Genomic DNA, 15,006 nt, shown 5'->3' with positions numbered 1-15,006 from the left:
TCACCAAAGTCCTGTTCCTGACATGGCAATAACCCAGGTTTTTGAAGGAAATGCCAACGGAGCCCAGTTTTGAAAAGCTCCAGTCCAAACTGGAAAGGCTTCAAATATGGGCCTAGTCATGGACTTTACAGCCAGGAAATTAGGGAGACTTGAGTCCAAATTTTACCTCTGACATTTATTAATCACGTGACTCTACATAAGTCATTAATCTCTCTAGGACTCAGTTTCCCCATCTTTAAGATGAGGACAACAAACAGCACCTTCTTGGGTTGTTGTGAGAATTAAATGAGAAAATATTTATAAAGTGCTTTGTAAACCTTAAAGTGGTATATAAATGCTATCTACTATATCTATTGTAAGAAGACTGGTTTTAGTTACATATGGAAAAGCCCATTGTGAAACTAGGTATAAAGAGATGAATTTTTCAGCTACAGCAATTCTTGAAGATCATCTCTTAGGTGGTAGAAGGAAAAAGTTGGTATTGACAGGAATATTATTATTCATGGAAACTAAAGATCATTTAAGTTATGAACATTTATAGCTTAGGTGGCTGTCAGTTAAGTAAACTATAATGTGAAATAATGAGTTGAACTAAATGAGTGGTGCTGAAAGACACAAGAATCAGCCGTAACATTACAAGTTCTAGAGGTGGAAAGGATCTTAATCTAGTCCAACCCCTATTTTTATCAAGTGAACTAACTTGTTTATGATTTCACAGACATAGCTAGGATTTGAATTTTAAATCATCTGATCTCCAATCCAAAGCTCCTTCTGCCATACAATCTAATTTCATGTATTTTTTAAGGCTTCTTAAACACCAATTTTCTAGAAAATATTATTCACTTGTAAACTAAATATTTACACAACATAAAAACTGGCACCAACAGTGCCTGGACATCTGGTTTTGGGTTATGTGTCTATGTTTATTGTTTGTTTTTTTCTTAAATTGGCTAAAAGAAATTAATTATGGAATATTCCCAAAACAGCAAGTCAAATGGAATATTTTCCCAACAATATTTATCACTTCTGAAAATTTTAATAGCTGAAAAAATTCTTTTATCATTCATACAAATCTGTCAATTTCAAGAAAAACCATTCACAAAAAGATTACAAACAACCAACATTCTTTCCCAAGATGCATTTCTCCATTCAAAGAAAAGTAGGAGCTCCCATCATTTAACTGCCCATTCATGCTGAATTCTGGAGCTACTTAGGGTGTATGGACTTCCTCTCAAGAAGAGCCAGGGAATGGCAAGAGAAAGTATATTTCTTTTCTCTTCATTTGCCACAAGCTGCTCCACTGGATATTTAAAAAAAAAAACAAAAAACAAAAAAAAAACACCCTAGGGAGACGTTGCTATGTGAAACAAGGATGTAAGTGACATTCACCCCCTACTGCAAGCACTGTCTGGTAACTGTTGGGGAAAATGAAGTTAATAGCTTTTGTGCATTGTGTAGGATGGACAGGGAAGAGAAAGGCAAGACAAGAAAGGAATTATCTACACTCAACAACTCATTTTTTAAAAATATTACATGTATGTGTGCAGTTTGTGTGCTTTTATATGTGCACAAACACATACACCTTTAAATTTTTAAAAAAAGATGGGTTTTGGAAGAAAAAATATAGCCTGCAGCTGCCATTTTTTCCTTTTAGCATTGTATTAAGCAGCCTGAGGATTCTCCACCATGATTAAGATGGGCTTTAAAATGCATACACCCTCTCATCACCAGCTACTTATCACATGGTGTCACATCAAATGGGAGCAAGTTCCCAAGCAATTTTGTATATCAAACATCAGGTCAAAAGTATACCATATGAAGAAGAATTCAAATCTAATAACCTTTGAAAATGTGATTTCTATACATTTTCTCTTCAAGTAACAAAACTTTATTATTTTTTTTAAATTAAGATATGAGAATTAACACTCATTTCTTGTTCAGTTTGGCCTAATCAATGCACATTTCTTATTCATGATAAATGTGGTTGTGGGATCAGACAATCCCTTCATTTGGACAGTAATGGTTCTACAAGCACGCTTGTGAGGTCTTACAAGGAAGCTATGATTTTTTACAGTCAAAAATGTCTATTTACTCAAATATCAGGAAAAGCAAGTATGCTAATATCAAAAGCCTTAAAAGTAAAAGCAAGAGTTCAGCATGGATACAGTAGATCCTACAGTCCCAAATGGTTAATTTAACAATTGTATTAGTCTAGGAAAAACTTGACAATGAAAAATACAATTTCTTGAAAGTTGTACTGTGGTTTTTCAAGACATTAAAACTGTCTAAAAAACACATTTCTGTTATGTTTTATGAAAATATTACGAATGACTATTTAACTTCTGAAACTATACTTTCTTTTTAACAAGGGATTGTTTTCCATTTAGGTCTCTGAATCCCCAAGGTTCCCATTGTGTACCTTGCAGAGAACAGGCATTTGATATTCCCTGGCACTGTAGGCAGCAGAAAGACCACCAAATGGAAGGCCAAGCCCCGGGCTTCCATTACCACCTAGTTGTGTGATTATGACCAAAAATCTTCCCTTCCTTGGGTCTCAGTTCAGTTATCTACAAAAGAAGGGAGCAAGATTATGATCTGTTTAAGAGGTAGATTATATAATATATAGCTCAGAACATTATTTGTCCTTCATTCTCAAAGAGGACCATGACATCAGGGAGGTGATTCCATAGTTCGTAAAGTGAGCTGGATTTAAGTGAGGGAGGGCAGTCACCTGCCTCACACCAGATGAGCCATCTAGGCCCAGTGGGAAGATACATATGGGGATGACTGGAGATGGCCCCAGATGCAATGGGAGAACCTGACTTCTTCAGCTAAGGTCTTTAACAGGTCTTAGTCTGGCAGAGACAATCAGGATGATTAAGGTAAGAAATGAGGCAGAAAATGGCTGGTTTTAACTAGTCCCCCCCCCCCAAAAAAAAAAATCAATCTGGGAGGGGAAGACCTTCAGGGTTTCTGTCCAAAACAGAAATGATTGCTATTAACATTCGCTCTGAGTCAACCAGGTCCCGAACAATGCCAAGCGGGGCTTGGCCTAGACCTACTGTCCAATCAATGAGAACCAGAGGGATTCCTGATTTGTCAGTGGGGGTAGGAGGTGGATGGTAACATATATGCTCATTACAGAAAACGTTAAACATGCAATCAAGACGAGTGGACTGGACATACAGTCAGATGATGAGCCTTAGAATTTTTATTAGCTACATGAACTTGAGCAGCTCAAATAAGCTCTGCAGGCTTCCTTCCACTTCCTCATCTGGAAAATGAAGGTGCTGAGCTACATTCTCTCTAATCCAGGAGTAAGACTATTTAACCTTAAGAGTTAATGCATGCGTCATTAGTTTGTTGCTCGTATTTCTTGGTTTGTTTGGTTGTTTTTTTTAAAGCAAGGTTTTTTTTAAAGCTTTTTTTAAAGCTGGGGCTGGAAGTGCAGGAGCTCCTCATAAAGCCAAGCCCATTTTGGACCAAAGGAAGCTCTGACAGCTTGGTTCCCAACGTAGGATGGTCAGTAGATGGAGCGGCCTACCATTACTGTGTGGTCACCGCACTGACGCCAAACTCCTACACCCCAAGTCCAAGAGTGCCGCCTCTGCCTCCGCAGGAGCCAGGACCTGTCCTGCACTTGCATTACTCTGGCCAAATGCTTATTACAATGACTGCCACATGACCGGCTCCATATAAACGCTTATTCCCCTTCTTCTTCCGCACACATCATCTTAATGGGACTTTTAAGAACTTTAAAACCCTCAAGATTTTTTTTTAATTACATATAGCTACAATCAAAGTGAAACTGTAGATATCAATTAGTTAGCAACTGTTGGATCTCTGTTACCCAATAGTATGTACAGCTCTAGGCAGAAGCTGTGAGGATAGAGAAGTAGAATAAAGAACAAAATGTTGAGTGGGCAAGGCTAACAAACAGAACTAATTAGGAAATAATACAAAACAATATATAATTAAACGCTAAACTGTGTGGTTCAGACTCTTAGCCAGCTGGAATAATGAATTCAATTCAGCAAATATTTACCAGGCTCCTACTTTGTGCAAGGTATTCTGAGTGAAAAGATAAAGACAAAAATAAAAGACAAATCCTGCCTTCATAGAAGGCATAGGATCTGAACTGGGCCTGAAAACAGGAATAAGATTTTGAAAGGCAGAGAGAGGGTAGGATCGATAACAACGGCCCAAAGTGTTGTAAACAGTAAGGCTGGGGGGAGAGAGACAGCCCAGACAGGATACAAAAGTAAGTTTGGACTAAGAGGACCTTAAAAGTAAAAGCAAGAGTTCAGCCTGGATAGAGCAGATCTTAGAGGTCTGGTGAGCAAGACCAACAGCTATGTTCAAGGATGAGGTGGTTTAGAAAAGAGAGAGGCTTCACTTGAGAATTTTGCTAGCTCTTTAGTAGGTCAAGGCAACAAAAAACTCCAGCAAAGATTTCTCTGACAAAAGGAGACAGAACTATATGTACTGGAAGGCAGAGAGGAAACCAGTGTAAAAGGAATTAAATACATGGAACATGGAGGGTTTGAATTGAAAGAAAGAAGGACGGGAAGGAGACACTTTCTCTAGAAATGGAAGGAAAGACAAGCCCAACTGTGATGACCTTGTTAGCACTCTGGATACCTTAGAGTCAGCCAGAGTCAGGATAAGCAAAAGTCCTTGGTCTTTATTCTTGGTTTTTAGGGGTAGAAGTGAATTGGATGGACGCAGTATCTCCACAACCTCTCCTCTTTGTCTCCGGCTCAAAAGTGACTCTGGCTAGTCTTACTCCACCCCCTAATCCTTCCTACAATTCTCTATATTCACCAACGCAGATTGAGCCAGCATAGGATAGTGGGAAGGGCCATTTCCCAAGCATATGCTTATAGAGTATTGTCCAATTAGTAATTAGCCTTAAGAGCTAATTTGTCCAACCTCAGTGCATCAACTCAGAGTTTCAGATCTTTACAACCAACAAGGAATTTTCACATGAAATCAATTAGCATTTATTAAATGCCAAAAATGTGTGCCAAGCACCAAGCTAAGAACTAGAATAAATAAGGAAGATGATCTAAGATGAGGAAGGATCAGTCTGGCCTGAGAGAAGAACCCGAGGCTTGGAGCTTCCCTTAGTACAAGGGACATTTATTGAACTCCCTCGCTTAAAAGCCCAAGAAGAATGCTATGAAGGCTATGAAGCTTTCTGTAGAGTTTTTTCATCTCTGTATATGAGATGACTAGAGTTCTCTAAAATAGAATGATGTTGAAGTAACTCCAAAGTAACTCAAACTTAATGCTAAACTTTCCTAATAGCTTTTCTTAATACTAGTCATCCCAATAACAGAATTAGAAATTATTATCAAAAACATCACATTTCAACCCAGAAAGCTTGAGCAAGGGAAAGAATTTAACTTCTTAAAAAGAAAAAAAAAAAAAAAAAAAAAAGATTTTCCCTAAATGCAATCAATTTCAACCAGGGAACAAAGATTTACTACCAAAAGATTTTGTTTTAATTGGCATTTAGGAACCTTTAAATTTACCCCTTTTTTATATTTACCTCTTTAAACAATAATTCAAGAGAAAAAAATTAATTGAGGAGGGGTTTGATATGCATAACTCATCATTAATATGAATGATGTATTTAAATTTAAGAGGGGAGAGGAGGGAACTCCTTGCCCTGTTACAAAATGATTTGGCTCTTCCCCAAATGAAAAATGGTCAAAGGATATGAATGGACAATTTTCAGATGAAGAAAATGACGCCATTTCTAGTCATATGAAAAAATGCTCTAGATCACTACTGAATAGAGAAAATGCAAATTAAGAAAACTCTGAGGTACTACTCCACACCTCTCAGACTAGGATGAAAGAAAAAGATAATGATGGAAGTTTGGAGGGTCTGTGGGAAAACTGAGACACTAATGCATTGTTGGAAGAGATATGAACTGATCCAACCATTCTGGAGAGCAATTGGGAACTATGCCCAAAGGGCTATCAAACTGTTCATACCCTTTGATCCAGCAGTCTCACTTCTGGGTCTATATTCTAGAGATCATAAAAAAGAAGGAAAAGGATCCACTTGTACAAAAAATTTTGTAGCAGCCCCTTTTTGTAATGGCAAGGAACTGGAAATTAAGAAAATGCCCATTAGTTGGGGAATAGCTAAATAAGTTATATTATATGAATGTAATGGAATATTATTGTTCTATAAGAAATAATGAACAAGTTGATTTAAGAAAGGCCTGGAAAATCTTACAAGAACTGATACAAAGTGAAGTGAACAGAATCAAGAGAATTTTGTACATAGCAACAACAAAATCATGTGATGATCAACTGTGATGGACCTAAATTAGCTCTTTCAACAATGAGGTGATTCAAGGCAATTCTATTAGACTTGTGACGGAAAGAGCCATCTTCATCCAAGAAGACAGAGAACTATAGAGAATCAGTGTGGATCATACCTTTCTTGTGTTTTTTCTTTTTGATTTGATTTTTCTTGTGCAGCATGACAAATGTGGAAATATGTTTAGAATTGCACATATTTAACCTATATTGAATTATTTGCTCTCTGAGAGAGGGGAGAGAAGAGAAAAATTTGAAACACAAGGTTTTGTAAAGGTAAATGTTGAAAACTCTCTGCATGTATTTGGAAAAATAAAACGCTATATGAAAAGGTACTCCAAATCAACACTGATCAGAGCAATGCAAATTAAGACAACTCTGAGATACCACTACACACCTCTCAGATTGGCTAAGATGACTGGAAAAGATAATGATGAATGTTGGTGGGGATATGGGAAAATTAGGACACTAACACATTGTTGGTGGAGTTGTGAACACATCCACAATCATTCTGGAGAGTAGTTTGGAACTATGCTCAAAACGTTATTAAACTGTGTATACCCTTTGATCCAGCAGTATTTCTACTGGGATTATATCCCAAAGAATTCTTAAAGAAGAGAAAGGGACCTGTATGTGCACGAATGTTTGTGGCAGCCCTGTTTGTAGTGGCTAGAAACTGGAAACTGAGTGGAGGCCCATCAGTTGGAGAAGGGCTGAATAAATTATGGCATATGAATATTATGGAATATTATTGTTCTATAAGAAATGACCAGCAGGATGAATACAGAGAGGCTTGGAGAGACTTACATGAATTGATGCTTAGGGAAATGAGCAGAACTAGGAGACCATTATACAAGGCAACAAGACTATATGATGATCAATTCTGATGGATGTGGCTCTCTTCAACAATGAGTGGAAACCAGTTCCACTTGTTCAGTGATGAAGAGAGCCATCCACACCCGGAGAGAGGACCACAGGAGCTGAATGTGGATCACAACATAGCATTCTCACTTTCTGTTGTTGTTCGCACGCATTTTGTTTTCTTTCTCTGATTTTTTTTTTCCCTTCTTGATCCAATTTTTCTTGTGAAGATAGATAATGTACAAATATGTATATATATATATTGGATTTAACATATATTTTAACTTATTTAACATGTATTAGACTACCTGTCATCTAAGGATGGAGGTGAGGGAAGGAGGGGAAAATCTGGAATCGGTTTTAGAAGGGTCAATGTTAAAAAAAAAAAAAAATCACCCATGCGTATGTTTTGTAAATAAAAAGCTTTAATAAAATATATTTTTTTTAAATTTTAGAGAAGGGACATGACAAATTCAGTGGCCCCTTTGGGCTCATTCACTTTATTCAAAGGCATGGACAAGAAAGATAGAGATCTGTAGCATTAGAAGAAACAAGCAAATCAGTGAGTTCTTATATCCACTGAATTCTTTGAGGGGTAAATAGATCAATACTTTAATTTAAAACCAATTTCTTTCAAATTAATTTCAAGTTTTCTTAACACTTTTTGTCAATACAGAGAATGCTTGCCTATTATTTTATGTATTTAGCAGATTTTGAATTAAGGTATTCAATTAAGAAATGAACTTTTGATATTTCATAATATATACTTTTTGATAATGCTTTTTAATTGGGTACTAAATATTCATTCCTTTTCTCCTATTCTATAAAATCCCAGGTCATAAATAATAAATGGAAGAAAACCACTAAAAAAATACTATTAAAATTAAAAAAAAAAAAAAGATTTGGCTCTCTAAGAGTTGGGGAACCTCTTTCTCTATGTTCTCTTATTAGTCTTATTTTAAATATAAATTTATCCAAGTTAAATTCTTAACAGTTCCCACCCACTGGAAAACAGCTTTCTTCCCTTTCCTGCTGCTTTTTCTCAAACTTTCTGTAGCTTCCTACCCCCTATTCCCCCAAAAAAAGAGTCTACTGACTCTTCTTTCTTATCTCCCATTATTCCTAAGCCTTCTGTCATGCTTTCCTCCTTCACTGCTGTTTCACATAAAGAGGTGTCCTTCCTCCCCACCAAAGCTAACCCCTTTGATGTGAATAAAAGATCTCATTCTCTTTCAACAGACTGCCTGTTATCCCCAATCTCCACACCTTCAATCTCTCTCCTGTCTACTGGTTCGTGCCCTATTGTCTACAAAGTTGCCCATGTCTCTCCCATCTCCAAATACCCTCATTTATCCCTTCATCCCAGCTACCATCCTACATCTATTAGCCATTTGTGGCTAAACTCTCTAGAAAGATTACTTACAACAATATCTTCACATTGTCTCTTTTCACTTTATTCTTAACCACCCATAATCCAACTTCTCATTTACACATATATTAAACATATTTTATATCAGAGAAAGAATATTAACAAAATTCATTAAGGACCCATAATGTATAAGGTAATTCATTATGATTCAAAGGCATCGTGTGGATTGGATTAGATGAGATGATCTTTAAACAAAAACAAAAAGAAAGAAACCAATTTTCCAAAAAGGTAACTTTGAACTTGGGACTACTTTCTCAAAGTCAGAAGAAAAGGCAAACAACTTTCTGAGCAAGAATATCAATATCAAAATTTTTAAAATGTTTCATAAAATTTTCCAAATTATTCATTTGTTTAAAGCTATGCCTAAACAATTATTTGTTTATTTCAACAAACATAACAATTTAAGAGGAAGAGGAGAAAAACTGATCATCTATTTAAATGGGAATTTCATTCCATATTGGTCCCTATTCTCCTCCTTTCAAAGAGAATTTTATTAAAAACAAACAAATCACTGAACCATCAATAATCCAATAGGAGAGACCACTTACTGCTTTGAAGAAACTCTCCATCTACAGCCAAGCATTTTAATTAAGAGGTACAATCTAGCATCTGGCTACAGTGCAGTACACTCCCACGTGCGTAATGCCAGCTGTGGAATGGCAACACTAATGCAGCTGCCTTAATCGAAGATGCAGACCTAAATACGTTAATTTGGCTGATCCACATAATTGGTAGACATGCTAACATTTCTGCTAAAATATCCATCCATAATACAGATAATTTCTCTATCACAGTAAAAACTATGAGCAGCATAAACAATAACAGAAGTTGAAATTAACTGCAATTGATAGAAATATTTTGATTTTATAATGAAATGTTCCAAAAGTTTGGGAATATTCATATGAGATTAACATATTAAATTTCAAAGGTATTACTATTTGCAGAGGATAATGAAGTTCCCTTTTCCATCAGCCCAAGAATATAACCTATACTTTTCTCCAGCTAACCTTCCTCACACATCGATCTAGTTTCACATCCCTCTTTTGTTCAGAATTCTTCAATTGCCTATCAAATAAAGTTTATTAAACAAAAATACTTAAAAATAGTTTAGCACAGAATTCAAAGTTATTCATAATCTAATGGGCACCATACATTTCATAGAGACTATATTGTAGAGAATTGGAAGGATCCTCCCTCATCATAGACTTCATATTTGGGACACATATCACTTCTACAATGGTCATATATAATTTTTATATTGCACTTTTTCTGGGTTTGCAATAATTTATAAACTCCACAAAGAGACTCTAACATATCTAATTTAAAAACTATAATGCTATCTATGTAGAAAAGGTGCTTTAAAATGTAATAGGTAATTCACAAGTGTTTGCTACTGAAGTAATCATATGTCCAAAGATATACACAATCCAAAGGGCAGATTTTAAAGCACAGGATGCTGGGGCTCTTGTTAAGAGGATGCTATTGAGGTGCAGAGAAAACTATAACCTCAGGTCCTTTTCTGTTCGAAGGACCTATTGCTCTATAACTCTTCCCTTCTTTACAATGTAATGGAGAGATACAAATGAGTCAGCAAGGATCTGTAGTATCTTCTGGTCAGGCAGCATACTGGGTAATAGGAACATAAAGATAAAAATTAAGCTCTCCTTGTCCTCAAGAAGCTTATATTTTCTTAGGGAAAAAAAAACATATAGACAAATAACTGGGAATTCAAAATACAAAGTAAATTCAAGGTAATTTGGGTGAAGGAAGCACAACTGCTGGGGGAACATCAGGAATAGCCTCATGAAAAAGATAGCATTTGAGGTGAACCTTGAAGGAAACGGAGGTTTCAAGAGGCAAAAGTTGCAGGATGAGAAATGTGGAATTAGAAGGGACCTCAGAGTCGATGGAGTCCAATCCTATAATTCTATTTTGCAGATGTAAGAAATAAGATGAAGAGAAACTAGGTGACTTGCCCAGGGTTAAACTAGTAAGTGCCAAGGGCAGAATTTGAACCCAGATCCTTCAGACTTTGATTTGAATGCCTTAGCCACATGCTATTTCCCAATAGCAGTGGGAGCTCTTAAGAGCAGGAGACTTCTTTATCTATTTGCATACCCCAAACTTCACACAGTGGTTGGCACAGAGTAAGTGTTAAGTAATTACTTTTCATTTACTCACATAGCCAATTTGGATCAAGAACACATCCAAGTTGTACAAGATTCTTTGAAAGATGGAACAAGATCAATTGCTTTGATCAACAGCCTCTAATTAAGATTAAGTAAAGCATAAAGCACAGAGTAACACTTGCCAAAAGGGTTTGCTACTGTCACAAAGGATGGCTAGTACAGAATGCAAATCAAAGGTTCCCTCCTTATAAATGGGGCAGTGAGATGAAACACTAGGTAGAGAACGATGACTAGAGTTAGGAAGACTTCATGTTCTTGAATTCAAATCTGACCTCAGACACTTCTCGACTGTATGACTCTGAGCAAATCACTTAACCTGTCTGTCTCAGGTTCCTCATCTGCAAAATGAGTTGGAGAAGGAAAAAGCAAACCACTTCAGTATCTTTGCCAAGAAAACTCCAAATGAGGTCATGAAGATCAGACACGACCACAGCCACCACAAAATAGATGGTGAGGTCCTCCAGGACTTCTGGTCATGGATGACAGGAAAAGATACACTGCAGAGCCTCCTACAGGATAATCATAATCATACCACCTAACTAAACACATTGAAAAAAATAAGACAAGTGGAAAATGTCTATCATCCAGACTTTTTCCTCCTTATTTAATGAAGGCCTCAGAGAGCTGGTCTATCTCGGACAGACACCACAGATGAACAGTCACACTAGTCCCAGAATTGGTCAAAAGCATATATGGTTTAATGGTAGTTAGGAATTTACAGTGTTCTTGATGATCCCAAGCCCCACCTTGAGACAAAGCCTAATCAATATTTATCTCTGAAAAAACTAAGTTTTAGGATCACTCAAAGAACAATAGAGAGGCAAGTGGTAGCCTTCAATGAGCTTAAAAATATTGACCAATAAAGATCTGGGCAGGAGAAGCAGTGTCAACTATGGTATCAAATAGAAAATGTCTAATCAAATAGAAAAATGAAAATGCATTCAGAGAGAGAACCACAAAGACTAAATACTATTTTCACCTCTTTTTTTTATTTGCTTTTTCTTTCTCGTGGTTCTTTCCTTTTGTTCTGGTTTTTCTTTCATAACATGATTAATATGGAAATATGCTTGAACTGATTGTGGATGTATAACCTATATCAGATATCTGTTTTCAGGGAAATGAGGTTATAAGGAAGGGAGAAGAAAAATTTGTAACTCAAAATCTCACAAAAATGAAAACTATCTTTATCTGTAATTGAAAAAATAAAATTCTATTGAAGTTTTTTTTTTTTAATAGTATCAAAAACATATATGATCAGGAAAGATGGACTGGCCATATGTTAATAAGAGAACATTTATTAAGAATAAAACTGAGAGTAAATCTGCACTCAATGTCTAAAGATCTAGGAGGACCTCAAACACCCAATAGGGTGGATAGGCCCACTGGGAAGAATTTGAGATATGGATAAGAAACATACAAGAAGGAAGAATGAAATGTGACCTGTCCTAGTAGAGGAAATATCCAAAATAACAGTATTACAAAGACATCCAAAAATCTAAGCGGAGATGACTGTCATTATCTGGCAATCCTGACAAATTCCTACTTTTCCTTGAATAACCAAGATGAAGAAGAAAAAAAAGACCTTTTTGAGAGGGTGCTCAGGAGAGGAAGAAGAGCTTGAACTCTCCCTAAACAATCTCAAATGACCTGATATTTGGACAATCTTCTATTTTCAGTCAGCCTGTATAATTCTATAACCTTAAACCTTTGCCTTGTAAATAAAGGAAAGAGTAAAAGTTTTTCACTTTAAGAAATTCCAAAGAGAATAGCTTTTGCTTATGTTACCCACATATAAATGAAGGGCAGACACTGACATGATGCATTACTTTCCATCCTCCCCAAATGCTAAACTTCTTTCTAATGACGATTTTATTGTATTTGTCAAGATGAAAATCACAATTTTATGTAAGAGAATAAAAAAAAAAGTTATCTGTTTTTGAGACTAAAAAGTATAAAAATCCCAAACTGATCAATCTTTAGGATGATGGATAGAAGCTTAAAAAACTGACAATGGACCCAATGCAACAAGGAACACACACACACACACACACACACACACACACACACACACACACATTTCGTTGTATGGCTGGAAGCAACTTTTTTTTCCTCCTTACTGTCCTAAAAGGTACATAGTAAAGATAGGCTGGTGACAAATTGATGTGACAGGCAAGACTTTTTCTACCCATGACAAGGACAAAAGAGTTGTTTTTTTCCTAAAAACAGCCTCCTGAAAATGTATTTACAATGACCTCTGTATATATAAGAGAAAACTTCATCTCCTCTCCCTTCCCCTTCATTGTTAGTGGAAACTGTCTCTTCCCTGTCACTGTAGGGAACTATTGTAAGGAAACCAGAGTGATGGGATTCTGCAAAGCCATTCTCCTAAAGGGAGAAGTCTGGTAGGGACAGGAAAGGTAACTCATCTTAGACATTAATATATACAGCAAAGTGGAGGAGAAACATAAATTCAGGTGTGAATATACTTTTCTAATAAACTCAGTATACTAAAATCATTAAATGTTTAAGCTTCAAGATATACTGGACTACATCTAATCAGCCATCTGCATTTAAAGATGCAAGGTGAAGAGACCTGCCCCAGGTCTCACAGGTGATCAACAAAAGCAATACCTGGATGGATATCTTCAAGACTAGTCTTGTCTATATCACAACTGCCTCTCACTGGTGGGGAGGGAGCAAAGAGAAATGGTAGAAATTACAGAGATTTTCAGGACAGGCATAGGAAAGGTGTTTGCTACTGTTTAAGAAATGGTTCACTATAATTATATACACATTAAAGCTTTTGCTTCAGAAGTACATTTGATTTTCATATAGAGCCTTCATGAGGAACAAATTCTCAGGGTACCAACAAAGGGATATTTGTTAAGATTGATAACAAGTATGGAAAAAAGAGGAAGAAGAGTCATGTGGAAAGTAACCTTGAGAGAATGGGTTAATGATAAGTGTGCTGTCTTCCCCAAATCCCAAGTCCTGCCCTGCCTGGTAACCCACAGTGAAAGCCCAGGGATAATTTCCAGTGGTACATCACCTGAGACCAGAGTCCTCAGAAGCACAACTACAGAAAAGGTCAAGTTCTCTGACTACCCACCCCTCAGGTCTCCTCTGGAATATTTCCAACTGAGAAATTGATTTAAACAGATCAAAAACACCGGCTCTTCTTGTCTCTGCACTTAGAACGTGTTGGGTATCTTGGTAGTAAAACACGGTTTGGGCTGACAAAACAGAATTCTATGGGGCAGAGGGAACTTGATCTGCAGCACTTACTGACAGGAATTTCCTCTGCTTCCATGATTGGAGTAGCCCAGGTAAAGGAGCAGGCCCCATATCCTGGTCTGCAGGAAGGCTCTTTCCAATTCTGACTTCATGGAGACAAGATGAGAGAACCAAACATACAACAATCCTCACTAGGACTAGCCTGACAAACTCTCAGGCTTGTCTCCAGTCAACCTCAAAAGCTCATGGTATCTTGGGAGTGTAGAACCCACCATTTCACTTTCTGGGGCACTTCCACCAGCCCCAGAAAGGCGACAAGGCCCATTTATTTACTGTCTGCACCCTAGATAAGATCATTGTCAAGAAAAAACAAATGTCTTTTGGGGTTTGGATGCAATTATCTCTCCAGTACTACTTTTTCTGTGTCTCCCATCCCATCTAACTCTACTTCCCTTCAAATGCCCCATTAAATTCTATCTAATAAATATTAGGCCCATTTTATGTGCAAGGCTCAGGACAGTCAGGCGGCAGAGCATTTAGAGTGCCAGGCCCAGAATCAGGAAGACTCATGAAGAGTAGAACAGAACAGCTTTTCTATATAATAATAACAAAACTCCAAAGAGCAACAAAAGGGAAATCCCACGTAACAACTGGAATTTATCATCATTCAGTCGTTTTCAGTCTTGTCCAACTCCTCGTGAGCCCATTTGGGCTTTTCTTGGAAAAAGCCCTGGAATGATTTGTCATTTCCTTCCCCAGCTCATTTTAAAGATGAGAAAACTGAGGCAAACAGTGTTAAGTGATTTGCCCAGGGTCACAGAGGTAGTACTGAGGCCAAATCTAAACTCGGTTGCTCCTAAATCCAAGCTGGTGCTCTATCCGCTGTGGCACCCAACAACTAAAATACCTGGAAGAATAGTGAGTATTTATGGCTGGGATATGCCATTATAATACA

At 36.9% G+C, this 15,006-nt stretch overlaps 1 protein-coding gene and 1 non-coding gene across 2 annotated transcripts in view; both read right to left on the bottom strand.

Moving 5' to 3' along the window:
* Positions 1–15,006, bottom strand: part of HSD17B12 (hydroxysteroid 17-beta dehydrogenase 12) — a 129,287-nt gene that overhangs the window by 63,638 nt on the left and 50,643 nt on the right. The window lies entirely within an intron of this gene.
* LOC111721557 lies at positions 14,309–14,449 on the bottom strand. The gene has a single exon (XR_002770681.1). It is a non-coding gene; the product is annotated as a small nucleolar RNA SNORA68 (small nucleolar RNA).

This window comes from Sarcophilus harrisii, chromosome 6, assembly GCF_902635505.1.
Source record: "Sarcophilus harrisii chromosome 6, mSarHar1.11, whole genome shotgun sequence".
Lineage (NCBI taxonomy): Eukaryota > Metazoa > Chordata > Mammalia > Dasyuromorphia > Dasyuridae > Sarcophilus > Sarcophilus harrisii.
The sequence above is the reverse complement of the archived record's forward strand: the minus strand, read 5'-3'. Positions and strand labels throughout refer to the sequence as shown.